This window comes from Gavialis gangeticus, unplaced genomic scaffold (assembly GCF_001723915.1).
Source record: "Gavialis gangeticus isolate Ggan-Ray unplaced genomic scaffold, GavGan_comp1, whole genome shotgun sequence".
Taxonomy (NCBI): domain Eukaryota; kingdom Metazoa; phylum Chordata; order Crocodylia; family Gavialidae; genus Gavialis; species Gavialis gangeticus.
This window is the reverse complement of record NW_017729026.1, coordinates 856637-868841: the sequence shown is the minus strand read 5'-3', so window position 1 is coordinate 868841 and position 12205 is coordinate 856637. Positions and strand designations below refer to the sequence as shown.

General features: G+C 43.7%; 1 protein-coding gene across 2 annotated transcripts in view; it reads right to left on the bottom strand.

The window, feature by feature from the left end:
* Positions 1-12205, bottom strand: part of SLC2A12 (solute carrier family 2 member 12) — a 47770-nt gene that overhangs the window by 22390 nt on the left and 13175 nt on the right. The window lies entirely within an intron of this gene.

The following is a 12205-nucleotide window of genomic DNA, read 5'->3' as shown; positions in this document are numbered from 1 at the left end:
GAGGCGCTACTTCACGGTCAGGGCGGCTAGAGTCTGGAACCAGCTTCCAAGTGAGGTGGTGCAGGCTCCCACCCTGGGGGTTTTTAAGAGGAGGTTGGATGACCACCTTACTGGGGTCATTTGACCCCAGTGCTCTTCCTGCCATGGCAGGGGTTCGGACTAGATGATCTGCTCAGGTCCCTTCCGACCCTAGAAACTATGAAACTATGAGTTTGGGGTCATCAGCATTGCTACTGACCTACAGCAGCTACTGCTGCTGCTGCTACTACTAAATCACACTCAGCACATAGGCAGTGCTTTAAAGCACTTTAAGCACAGTAATTAATTGTGCTCTTCTATCTCCTCTATGATACCCTTATGCATTTCCTGCACACCCCCCACTCTATGCAGTGAAATACCATATTTTATCTTATACAACACACACTCCCCACAAAAAACAGCTGCTAGAAATTGGAGTACATATTATATGCAAGGAATATGGTAAGAATAGTTTATGCTGCTTACTGGGCAAAAGTGTAAATAAAATCTTCAGTGGTTCACAGGGAATAGAACAATGAACAGAACAGGCTTGGTACTCCACTCAGTGGGCATGTCTGACGCTATGTTGCCATAGTAATGTGTTACGGTGACGTAGCATCCATTGGTGGACACAAACCGTGAGGCCAACGCTACATCGCCGTACTGATGAGCACCTTGCTATAGTGTGTTGCTATGGCAATGCAGCAGCTAAAAATAACCATGTGCCTCTGGGACAGCTCAGTAACAGCGGTTATTGCACTGTCATTTATTGCTTCCTGACGATACTAAATGACGGTGCAGTAACCGCGTTGTGGGGAGCATGTGTAGATGCACCCAGTTACTTACTGGAAAGATATTTTTCTTTCATTCTCTCTTTCAAAAACAAAGTGCGTTTCTTATTCCAGAGTGTGATGTGTTTAAGAAAATATGATATACTGGTTCTGCTTCTATGGGAACAGACAGACAAAACATTTAACCTGAGTAATAAGAATTATACTGATGTAAAGAGGTAGAGACAAAAGGAAACAAATGTCTACACTGGGTTGACTTGTAGTGGAAAATTACCCCCGAAAAAAAATCAGGGGTAGACTCCAGTGGAACAAGTTACACTGGTTTATTTTCATCGGTCTGCACCCGTCGGTCTGAAATTACAGCGTGTTGGAGCAGGTTTGATTAATCGAGTCTGCTAGAGCATAGTAATTACCACGCTCCAACCAGCCACCAGCATCTCATGTATCAGCATCCCCGCACTTCAAAATGGTGGCACTGGCACTGTATCTAAAGCTTATTTGACAAGCTTTAGATAAAGTGTCCCCACCACCATTTTGAAGTGTGGGGACACTGATACAGAAGACCAGGGGTGGGTAAAATACAGCCCATGGGACAAGTGCAGCCCGCCAGGCACTTTCACCAGGCCTGCAGCACCCCCCAAAGAATTGTGCTGCACCCAGCCCTCTCCCCTGCCAGGCTGAGAGCAAGGCACCCACATGTATACCCCTCCAGCATACCCTGTTGTGCCTTGTTCCCACCCTCTTGGGCAGAAGGGCCCAGCCGAGACAGCTGCAGCTTCCAGGCAGGGCTTCTGCTGCAGCTGCCCCATGGGAACCTGCTTGGCTTCCTGGAAATCAACTGGCTTGGGGCAGCAGGTAGGGAAGCAGCAGGGCTGGTGAGAGGTAGAGTTGCAGCTGGGCGTAAGCACAGAGCCCATGCCCAGGGGAGATAGCAGAAGCACAGAGCTCGGCTGGGCAGGGTATGGGTGTGAGGCTGGGGGGTGTAGGGACCCCCCACGCTTCCACCATGACATGCAGCCCCTGGTCAGGGAACTCGTGCAGGCATTGCAGGCACCCGGTGGGGTATGGCTCCAACTAGTGCTGCACATGGGAGTGAGGTGTGGGGGGAGCACAGCCTGCCTGGCTGCCTCTATCACTGGGGCTCCATGCCCTGCACCTGCAGTTCCTGCACTCACAATGGGGGTAGCCCTGGGCCTGCTGCCTTCCTTGCCCCCCGCTGTGCCGGTCCCTGCAACCCACTGGGAGTGGAGGAAACCCTGCCGCCTGCTTCCTCATGGAGTCCAGCACAGGACTTCCCCGCTGTGAGTGTGGGAGCTGCAGGCACACGGCGTGGAGCCCCATGATACAGGTGGCCATCACTGCTCTGGGGGCAAGGAGTGCAGCTTCCCTGGCCGCCTCTATCCCCGGTGGTGCACTTTTGAACTAAAGCACCTCCAATGTGTTGAAGTTCAAAAGCGCACCACTGCCATTTTCTCAGTGCTGATGTGCATTTCACCACTCACACAACTGCAAGCACTGCAGCACTGGGCGCTTTTCAAATTGCCCAGCGCTGCAGTGCTTGCATGTGTAAAAATGCCCATAAGTAGCCCTGTTGAAATCAAACAGCATATTCAGATGAGTAGCACTGCTCTAGCCAAGCAGAGAGGTGTGCTCTAGCTCCCTCCCTACCGCCCCGCAACTTCTAGCCTGAACCACTGCAGACATGTGGCTGCATTTCCAGAATCACATTTCCATCACAGGTTCAGAAAAGGCCCTTTGAAATCCATGGAAGAAACAACTTGTCTCTAATAAAAATCAAGTTATGCTTAAGTTATGATCTGACTTGGGCTACACCATTCAGTAATGTGCAGAGCTGAGCCCTAAATCTGCTAAAAAAATAACCTTGGAACCTCATAATTAAAAACAAACAAACAAAAATGGCTTTAAAGCATGGTTTTAAAAAAGCAATACTCTCAGTTGGTCCACTGCCTTGGGTAAGACTAACCTATTTTCAGGCAGTTAAGAAATCAGAGACTAACATGTGAAATTTATAATTCAATATCAATCTACCCAAGGACAATTAAATTAGATGGGACTTTACTCACATTCAGCATTCAGTGAAAATTCAAACTGAATGTTGAGTGCTCCAACCCATAAATAAAACACTTCAAACTAATGTTGTACAAGGCAGAGCTGTAGCAAGATCGATGGCACGCAGTCCACAACAAGGGTTTCATTTTGGCATGAAATCTCATTACACTGCAGCCCATCAGCCAGTGGTCACAATGTGAAGAATAGCTATAGATGGCATGGTTTGAATAGCATAAGAACAATGGGCTGCGTAAGCTAGCTCTATCATATCCAAAACACTGTCAGTGTATTAAAATACAAAACATGCTCCCATGATTCTGTCACACACGGGATATATGAATCTAGGCTTCATTTTTAGGGGAAATAACCCTAAAATATAAAAGATGCCATTTTTGAGTGTTTGAATGAGTGTTTCTATATAGCAAATTGATTAAACATGCATGTTTTCTAGTTTTTTTGTGCACTAGAAATATAGTAACTCAGTGTTTTATAAAAGCCTGAAAGGTTATTCTATCTCATGTCAAAGAGAAAGATAAGCATTGTAGAATACTCTGTCTTTCCTGCGTTTTCCAGTCTGTTGCAGGATGACATGGCTTATGGTATTTTGTAGCATAAAAATGTCACCACATCTTCTGAGGGACTATGGGTTATATTGAAAGAAATATTTATCTTCACTCAGTTATTTTCTTTGCCAGATTTTCAAGTTTCTCAGTTCTTTTTCATTTTTATATACCCAAACAGCATATACACTGCACAATAACTGCAAGTTTGTCACTGACAGTTTGTGATTTAGCTCTAGGTGGGCAGGATGATTCTATTTCACTGCAAGGCACAATATAATCCTAAACTGTGTGTAAATGACAAAACCTGAACCAATGCAGCTGTGTATATGCAACATAGATATATAAAGTGAAATAGGACTTAGCCCTCAAGGTCCAATAATTGGTCCAGTAGTATCATGTTGGGAGGGGAAAAAAACATTCAAATATTATCTTGCTCAGAAATATGAGCATGGCCTGACATCCTTGCTGTCATCATGTCCCTAGGCTGCATAGAGCCAAAAATGAAACTATTTTGTTCTGTGTTAAAGTTGCTTTGAGTGTTAAAAGAGAATAGGCTACAGGGAGGTACAAATGGATATACGTAGCCTAATTTTTTTAACCTTGACGCATGCAGCAAGTGGATCTAATGTACAAAATCGAGTGGAATGACTGAAAAAAAATAGTTTTGTTCCTTGGTTTTGGTTTCTGTGGGCTTATGAACGTAGCTCAAACCACACAAAAAAGTGCTATAAGCCAAATAAGAATACATGGGATTTGTCTCCACACTGAAGAAGACTGCTACTGCCTAATAAAAAGGTGGATAGGAACCTGTTCCCTTCATGTTCTGTAGTGGTTGCACTTTTGTTTATGAGAATCTTTTATTCAGTCACTTTGAATAGGATCTCCTCTGTCACTTGAGTTTTGTCCTAAACCTCAGGCTCAGTGTGAAACTCAGATAAAATAGATGAGTTTCACATAGTTTCCACATTAAGCACAAGCTAGCTCAGTTTCATTCAAAACTTGGCTTCAGGCTCATCTGAATTTTAAATAAGGCTGCCTGGATTTGGCAAAACTACCATAAGTCTGTGTTTGTTTTAAAAAAAAAAAAATGAAACCAGGCATGATTCACTCTGCTCTAGGTTTCCTTATTATCAGTTTCACACATCTCCAGTAGAGATTGGCTTTATATTGGCTTTCCTTTACTCTAGAATTAACTTGGGCTCTTACTTTCTAATCAAGTTCACAACCAAGTGCACAAAAATCTCTTCCCTGAGTAAGATGTTGCATTCTACCAGGGCCCATCCTGGAGTCAGTGCCGCCATTGCAGCACTTAAGGAATTTACTAGTGAAAACTTAGTCCCCTGCAGATACCTAAGTACAAAGTTAAGGAAGCTTCAGTACTTTATATCACAGAGGATTAAGCACAAAGTGCATCACAGCTGCTTCCAAACCTCTACCATTGCATAGAGACCAGTTAAGATCTTACATTAGAAGAAAGAGTCATGCTGTATAAGGTGTTTGGTTACATATACATAGCCAAAATGGGGAAATGTCATTATCTTCCCTTCAACAAAAGCATTCCCTGACATAGAATAAAAGCCATATGACATATCTGAATAGCAAGAAGAAAAAAAACTCCACCCACATGTCTTGGAAGAAGTTATGTAAATCCAGTGTTTCTATAACTTAAATCAGTGTTATCTATTTCATAGCTTTACAAACCCTGCAAAATGCAGATCTTATCCGGATGGTTACTCTTCCCTGCAGTTCCAGAACTGTGTGCAGAATTCTCCTGATCTAAATTAGTTTTACCATTGTCCTGAGCCCTGTCTGGTTTTGTTGAATGTTACGTGCTGAAATAAATGTAAACTTGGGGACAGAATCTCTTCTTCACCAAATGTAGCTGGTTTGGGTTACCTGCTTTTCTGCCCTGGCCTTACTTAGCCTTCTACAGGGTAGAGCAAGCTTGAGGCTGTTCTCATTTGTGCTGGGTGATACAATCCCCTACAGACCATGAGCTAGATGGTTATAATTTCACAATTAGGCAGCTCTGCAGTAAGCATCTTGTAGAGATGCGCCCACTGTATTCTGCGTTAAGCATAATGTCATTTGTAGACACAGACTTCTCCTAGTACAGTGCACAGCAAATTCTTATTACTGGTAGTAGGTTCTGTGAGACCCTATCTCTTTGCAAACACTCCCTGGAATCAAATAAGAGTTCTCAGGTTGACATTAGTTATGTGTTGTGCAAGTATTTCCTCCTAAGGGTGGATGCCCACCAATTTACTTTTTTTCAAATGCCAGAAATTGGCAAATGAAAACAAAGCCTTCAGGGTGTATCAGATCTGCACCTTAGCTAACAGGAGCTTGCAATGCCTTGGTAAACATCACGGGACAGATGGGTACGTGCTGTTCTGCAGCATGGTGTGACACTGATGTTTTAGACCTATAACATGACCTAATTATTAGCTAAAAATGAGTTCAAATGAGAAGGTGGATCACATTGCATGAAGCTTAATTAAATGCAAAACAGACAAAAGAAGCTGCCCCTCTTAGCCTGCATACGAGATACCAGGTACCATGAAAATACTATACGATGAAATGAAAACATGACTAAGCAGATGCTCACATGTCTATGAAACAGACAAAACTCTTGTGCTTAAGGCGATATATTTTATTTAGGCCAACTAAATAGTAGCAGAAAAAAGAATTTCTTTGCAAGCTTTTGGGTCCAAACCCTGCCTGACATATGACACCGTCAGGGAAGAAACCTGCTGGAGCTTGGCTTCTGTTTAATCTGCATATTCACAGAGCAACTTTTTTACAAATGGACTTTAAAACCCAGGGGAACCACACTATCTTTTACTTCCCCTGTGCAAGATAAAGTTTCTTTTCTATCTGAGATAACTTTTACAATCTTTGAACTCTCCTCTGCCTAAAGAAGGGTGTTTGGACCCAAAAGCTTGCAAAGAAATAATTTTTTTGCTACTATTTAGTTGAGTTAATAAAAGATACCACTTCTCGCACAAGAGTTTTGTCTGCTTCTGCTTCTGCTTCTGCTTCTGCTTCTGCTTCTTTAGACCAACATGGCTACAAGCTATATCCCTGATGCTTGTCTATGACTCTTTTATAATGCAAAAATGCTTACATTTCTCTCTTGCAGCATTTTTATTCAGTGCCCATCAGTAGTCTGGGGACATCAATAAATAACACTAAATAGTGATATCTAGTGAATGATAGATTACAAAACTTCAACTGCTTCTGATAACTTGGAAAAAAGAAGAAACCACAGATGTATATAGCATTAAAAATGGCTACCAATGAAGCCTGACCAGTCACTAGACTTTTGGCTGGAGTCAGAAAGTCCTTGTCCAGTAGGGAACAAGAAGATTGAAGAGCTGAAATTTAGTGACCTGTACTATGTATATTCTGCCATCAAGAATTGATGAAGTTATGTATATGCTCCAAAAGATTTTTAATGAAGTCTATCCTAAATACCACATGCGTTCAGAACAGACCAGTGGCTCTACTGTGGCCAACTTTGCATGGCTTGTGAGGAACAGGGAAAGAATATAAGCAACTTTTTCATGACTGTGGACACTCTTTTCTATGGTGCTAATTACTTAAAAACAGAGGCATACCTGTGCAGTTCTGTGCTCAGGGGTGGGGGTGGGGGGAGGTGGTATTAGTAGCAGCAGCTGGGCCAGTATGGTGGCTGCTGTTTTTGTGCTCCATCCAACTGGCACCTGGGGCTAGTCTCCCAGTCACCTTCCCCATTTAATTGCTCAAAAGAGTATGTAGAGGAAAAAGTAAGATCAGACACAGCAGGAAATGCATGTGGCATCCACTGAAAGGGTAGTGGAGATTTCACAATACCTCAGGGTTCTCATGTGCTGAGCCATCCAGAAAATCCTGGACCTTACCTTGTAGCATAGCTGTCCCTTCCTCTTTCATATAGACCATGGCTTAAGAGTAAGCATTTTGACAAGCCAGTTTAGCACATTCAGGGAATGAATAACCCAAACATTTTAGTGGGTTGTTTGCTGTTAATGAGTATTTTTATAGCTAACAGTAAGAAAAGCCCTGTAAATTTAATGTAAGAAATCTATACAATATAAGAAAGCTTTAAGAGTTTTGTCTGTAAGTAGTAAAAGCCAGGAGTCACATATGATGCTCAGGCCTTAGTTTGTCTTTTGGACACAGGGCACATGGCTGTAATCCTAGTTATCCATTTTATCCACTGACTATATAAAGCAAAATGCATAAACAGGCCTGACAGGAAGTCTGTTTTGTTAGGTGAGTGCTTAGCCACTAGCCTATACAATCACATTCCCAATTGCTTGCTCCTTGAGAAGCAGGTTTTCTTCTGGGTGTGATGCGCCTAGAACGTATGTCACCCACTTCATCAGCAAGTGTGTTAACCAGTAGACTGCTGGGCAAAATGCAGACTCCAGCATAACACTTGCTCTCAGTATCAAATACATGCATGTGTTTTTATTTGAACTAAGGCTATTGGGACTTGTACAGAATGTATTTAATAGATTCATAGATATTTGGGTCAGAAGGGACCTCAGTAGATCATCAAGTCCAACCCCCTGCCCTGGGGTGGGATCAATGTATGTGATGGTACTGAATCAAAACAGAGTGTAAGTGGAAGTAGATGGACCACCGTATTGGATCACTTGTGGATCCAAATGCACAAAGACCAAGCCTAATTGCCTCAGGATCTTAAAAGGCAAAGATAGGATGAAGTTACACATTACACTTAGACCACACTAAGGACACTTAAAATGTGAGCATCCACATGTAAAACTTGTTAACCTGTGCTAAGTGCCCTCTGAGCATCTCATAGTTCAGGCAAGGGTTACCTCTGGGCCATGCTCATGTTAAAGTAACTTCAGTCTGTTCCACAGAAATAAACTGAGCAAGTTCCAGTCCTCTAGCATCCCAGGATACACTGGTCCCAGTCCCCACACCAAAAGCAGGACTGGAGCTCAGGTGTCCTGGCTCCTAGCCACACCTCTGCTCACTGGCTGTCCAGTGACAAGTCAGAGCTGTGTAGGCAAAAAATGTTATTAACCCTTAACATGTGACACCTCACAGTACGTTCTAACTTCAATGTGGTTTAGCATTCCACGGAATAAGTATGGTCTAAGTATAACATCTAACTTTACATTGTATAGATTCATCAGCTGATTTGAACTGGCTATATTGCCAAAGCATATTGCAAATGTGCCCATGTTCAAACTGCTTGATTAATTTTAAAGTACCTACATTTAAAATTTTCCATGTTAAGTGAACAGGATTGCATCCTTACAGCTGGATCACACTATTCATTCCAATAAAACAGATGACCATATGGTCAGTTTTAATAAACTTCCCAGAAATCCTATTAGTGTAAGAGGAACTGATGGTATAATTTGTCCCTGCTGTTTGTGATTTTGGGATGTTCGTGCTCTCCATACATAATTATAAATCTGAAGTAACTCAGCGTTTACTGAAGTAATTTAGGATTTGTACCAATGACAATGAGAGCAGACTGTCTGTAAAGTACTGCAGTTTGCTAGAGTAATGCTGTTAAACTGCTGTGCCTTAGTATCTTTGCGACAGCAAATGTTGATCTCTTGCAGGCTGCAGCTATCCAAATGAGCAACAACTTACATAAATACATATTTGCAAGGGTCGCCTTAAGTGTAACAGCAGGGTTATTATGCTTGTGGCAAACTCCTTATCGTAATTAAGTGTAAAGAGTACAGGATGTTTCCAAGCCTAGTTTGTGTCAAGGCATATAGGTGCACACAGCCTGTTAATAAATAATAGACTTTCTATGTGCACATTCTGCAACCTGGTTTGAAAAATCAACCCCTGATGAGTAAAATAACATATCATGTGTTAGTGAAAAACAAGGAAATGATACATTCCTGAGCTTACAGTTACTGGGGATCCTGCAATGGTGAGGGTTTTTTTAAAAGCACACTTTAGTTTCAGTGTTTTCCATTAGATGGTGTGGTCTGTCTGTCTATGTTTCTTTTGGTTATTGTTCTAGGGAGGAGGACGCTGTATGGGTAATGCATAAGGCATTATTTTACTATGGTGAAATAAAGTTTTCCATATCTAAGCAGTATGGTAGTCGGGGATCCAGATCCTCAGCAGCAGGAAGTCAACCTTGCTAATCATGGAGTTGGTGGCGCTAAGCTAATTAGTGCTATAAGAGCTTTTAACATGGGCTTATGAGCTGTCCTGAGAGGTGTCTATTAGGGCTATGTAAAACAGCGCTGTTTCATTTCGACTTCTGGTTTTCCATTTCAAAGGGCCGGTGTTTCATTTCATCTTTTTCATTTCAAAGCACTGTTCCATTCCATTTCAACGAAACTGTTTCACTGTTTTGACACGTTTTGACATTTCGCCCATAGGCTATAATGGGGAATCACAAAAATGCTTATAACTTTGTCATTTCATGCCATATTTAAATAAAAACAGCAGGAAGGGTAGCCCCTGCTGAGGCCATAAAGCCTGTCATGTTTCAAGGAGATAGGTGTAGGGGTTTCTGGGAAACTGCACCTCAAGGTGCTGACAAGCAAAACTTATGTCGGTTGTGTGTTAAGGCACAACAGGGTGAAAACAGCATGGTAGCCCCTGTTAAGGCCATGAAGCCTACCAAGTTTCAAGGAGATAGGTGAAGGGATTTCTAGGAAACTGCACCTCAAGCTGCTGATAAGCAATACTTGTGACATGTGACTGTGTGTGTGTGTTATGGTCCACCCTCACTGGAGCTGGGGCCTCTATACAGCACAGTAGCATGCCCCAATTATGTCTCCTCCTCCCCTACAGCCTCATCTCAGTCCACCACTTTAAATTACAACAGGTAAGTAAGCAGCACAGTGGCACTAGCATCTCAGACAGCCAAACTGTCACAGACTAGAGCCTTTCTTTCCTTTCCTGCAGGAGCTTCTTCTCCAGCAGCTGCCAGAGAACTCTCCCTGCCAGCCCCAGCCCTGGGGCTTAGATGTGCCCAGGGCCCTGTGTCCTTCCGGTCAACTGACTAGGGACAGGTGCTAGGGGTGTAGGTTGTAGCCGTGTTGGTCTAAGGACATGGCACTGGCAGACAAGGTTCTTTGGGTCAGTCTGGTATCTTGTAGTAGACCAACTGAATAGCTGAAGAAATATATCTTAGCAAACTTTTGGGTTGAAAAACCCTTTGTCAGGCTGAGGAAGCACCTGCAGTTGGTGTGTATGCTGTTCCTGGATGGAAGGAATAAAGAAGCCAGAGGCTGGCCTGGCATGCAATGCAAACAAGAAAGCCAGTCAGTAAAAATCATGGGCGACTGGTGCCACCTTAGTCAGGGGGGCCATATGCCCCCCCTTAGACCAGTCCCACCAAACGGGGTGGGCAGAATCCCCTCACAGCCAATCTCGCTGCTCGGGGGTGGCCCCCACAGCCAATATTACCAACTGGGGGGGGTCCCCCACAGCCAATTTTGCTGCCCGAGTGGCTGTGGCCACTTCTGGGACCAGCTGCAGCAATTGGCCGGTGCTTGCAGATGGGACACCAGCACTCCTGCCTGTCCGCCCCCACCCATTGCCCCAGTGGTGAGCGTGGCTAGTCAGGGGGTGCACCAGTGCTCTCAGGGAGTGTATGTGCACCCCTGTGCACCCCCTACTTTTTTCCGACTCTCCCCCAGAACACTGGGATAGGAAGGGACCTCAGAGAAGGATCACAGTCACCGGGCTGCTACACAGTCAATATCAGAGCAGTCCTTCCCCCTTTTTTCCCCTTCCTTCTCCTTAGATTCTGTTTCCTTGCAAGGAAGCCCAGCTTCCAAACTTGAAACATTTCAAAACTTTTGAAATGTTCTGAGTGCCCTCGTTTCATTTCGAGGCTGTTTTGAAGACTTTTGTTTTATTTCGATTTCACTGTTTTGAGCTCAAAATGAGTTGAAACAACATCGAAATGAAACACCTGGTGAAATTTTGCACAGCCCTATTGTCTATATGATATTATTTACATGGTAAACAAATAAAAAATTAGATGGGGGATATGGGGAGAATTAAAAGAAAACAGAATAGCTCAAAAGGGTAGTGGTTGACAGAAGTCAATCGTCATGGTGCCCTGTGACCAGTGGGGTCCCTCAAGGCTCTGTCCTTGGACCTATTTTGTTCAACCTCTTCATTAATGATGTGGACATTGGAGTCAGAAGTGGACTGGCCAAGTTCGCCGATGATACCAAACTTCGGAGTAAAGCATCTACACCTGAGGACAGGGGGGTAATCCAGGCTGACCTTGACAGACTCAGGAAATGGACAGACGAGAACCTGATGGTGTTTAACACCGAAAAATGCAAGGTTCTCCAGCTTGGGAGGAAAAACCTGCAGAATGTCTATAGGCTCGGCAGTGCTACACTGACTAGCACTATGGACGAGAGGGACTAGGGGGTCAGGATTGACCACAAGATGAACATGAGCCTTCAATGTGATGCTGCAGCTAGTAAAGTGAGAAAAAAGCCAGCTTGCATCCATAGATGCTTCTCAAGCAAATCCCAGGACATCATTCTCCCATTGTACTCGGCCTTGGTGAGGCCGCAGCTGGAGTACTGCATCCAGTTTTGGGCTCCACAATTCAAAAAGGATGTAGAGAAGCTTGAGAGAGTGCAGAGGAGAGACACGTGCATGATCAGAGGTCAGGAAAACAGACCTTATGAAGAGAGGCTGAGAGCTATGGGACTCTTCAGCCTGGAAAAGCGCAGGCTCAGGGGCGATCTGATGGCCACCTAAAAGTTTACTGGG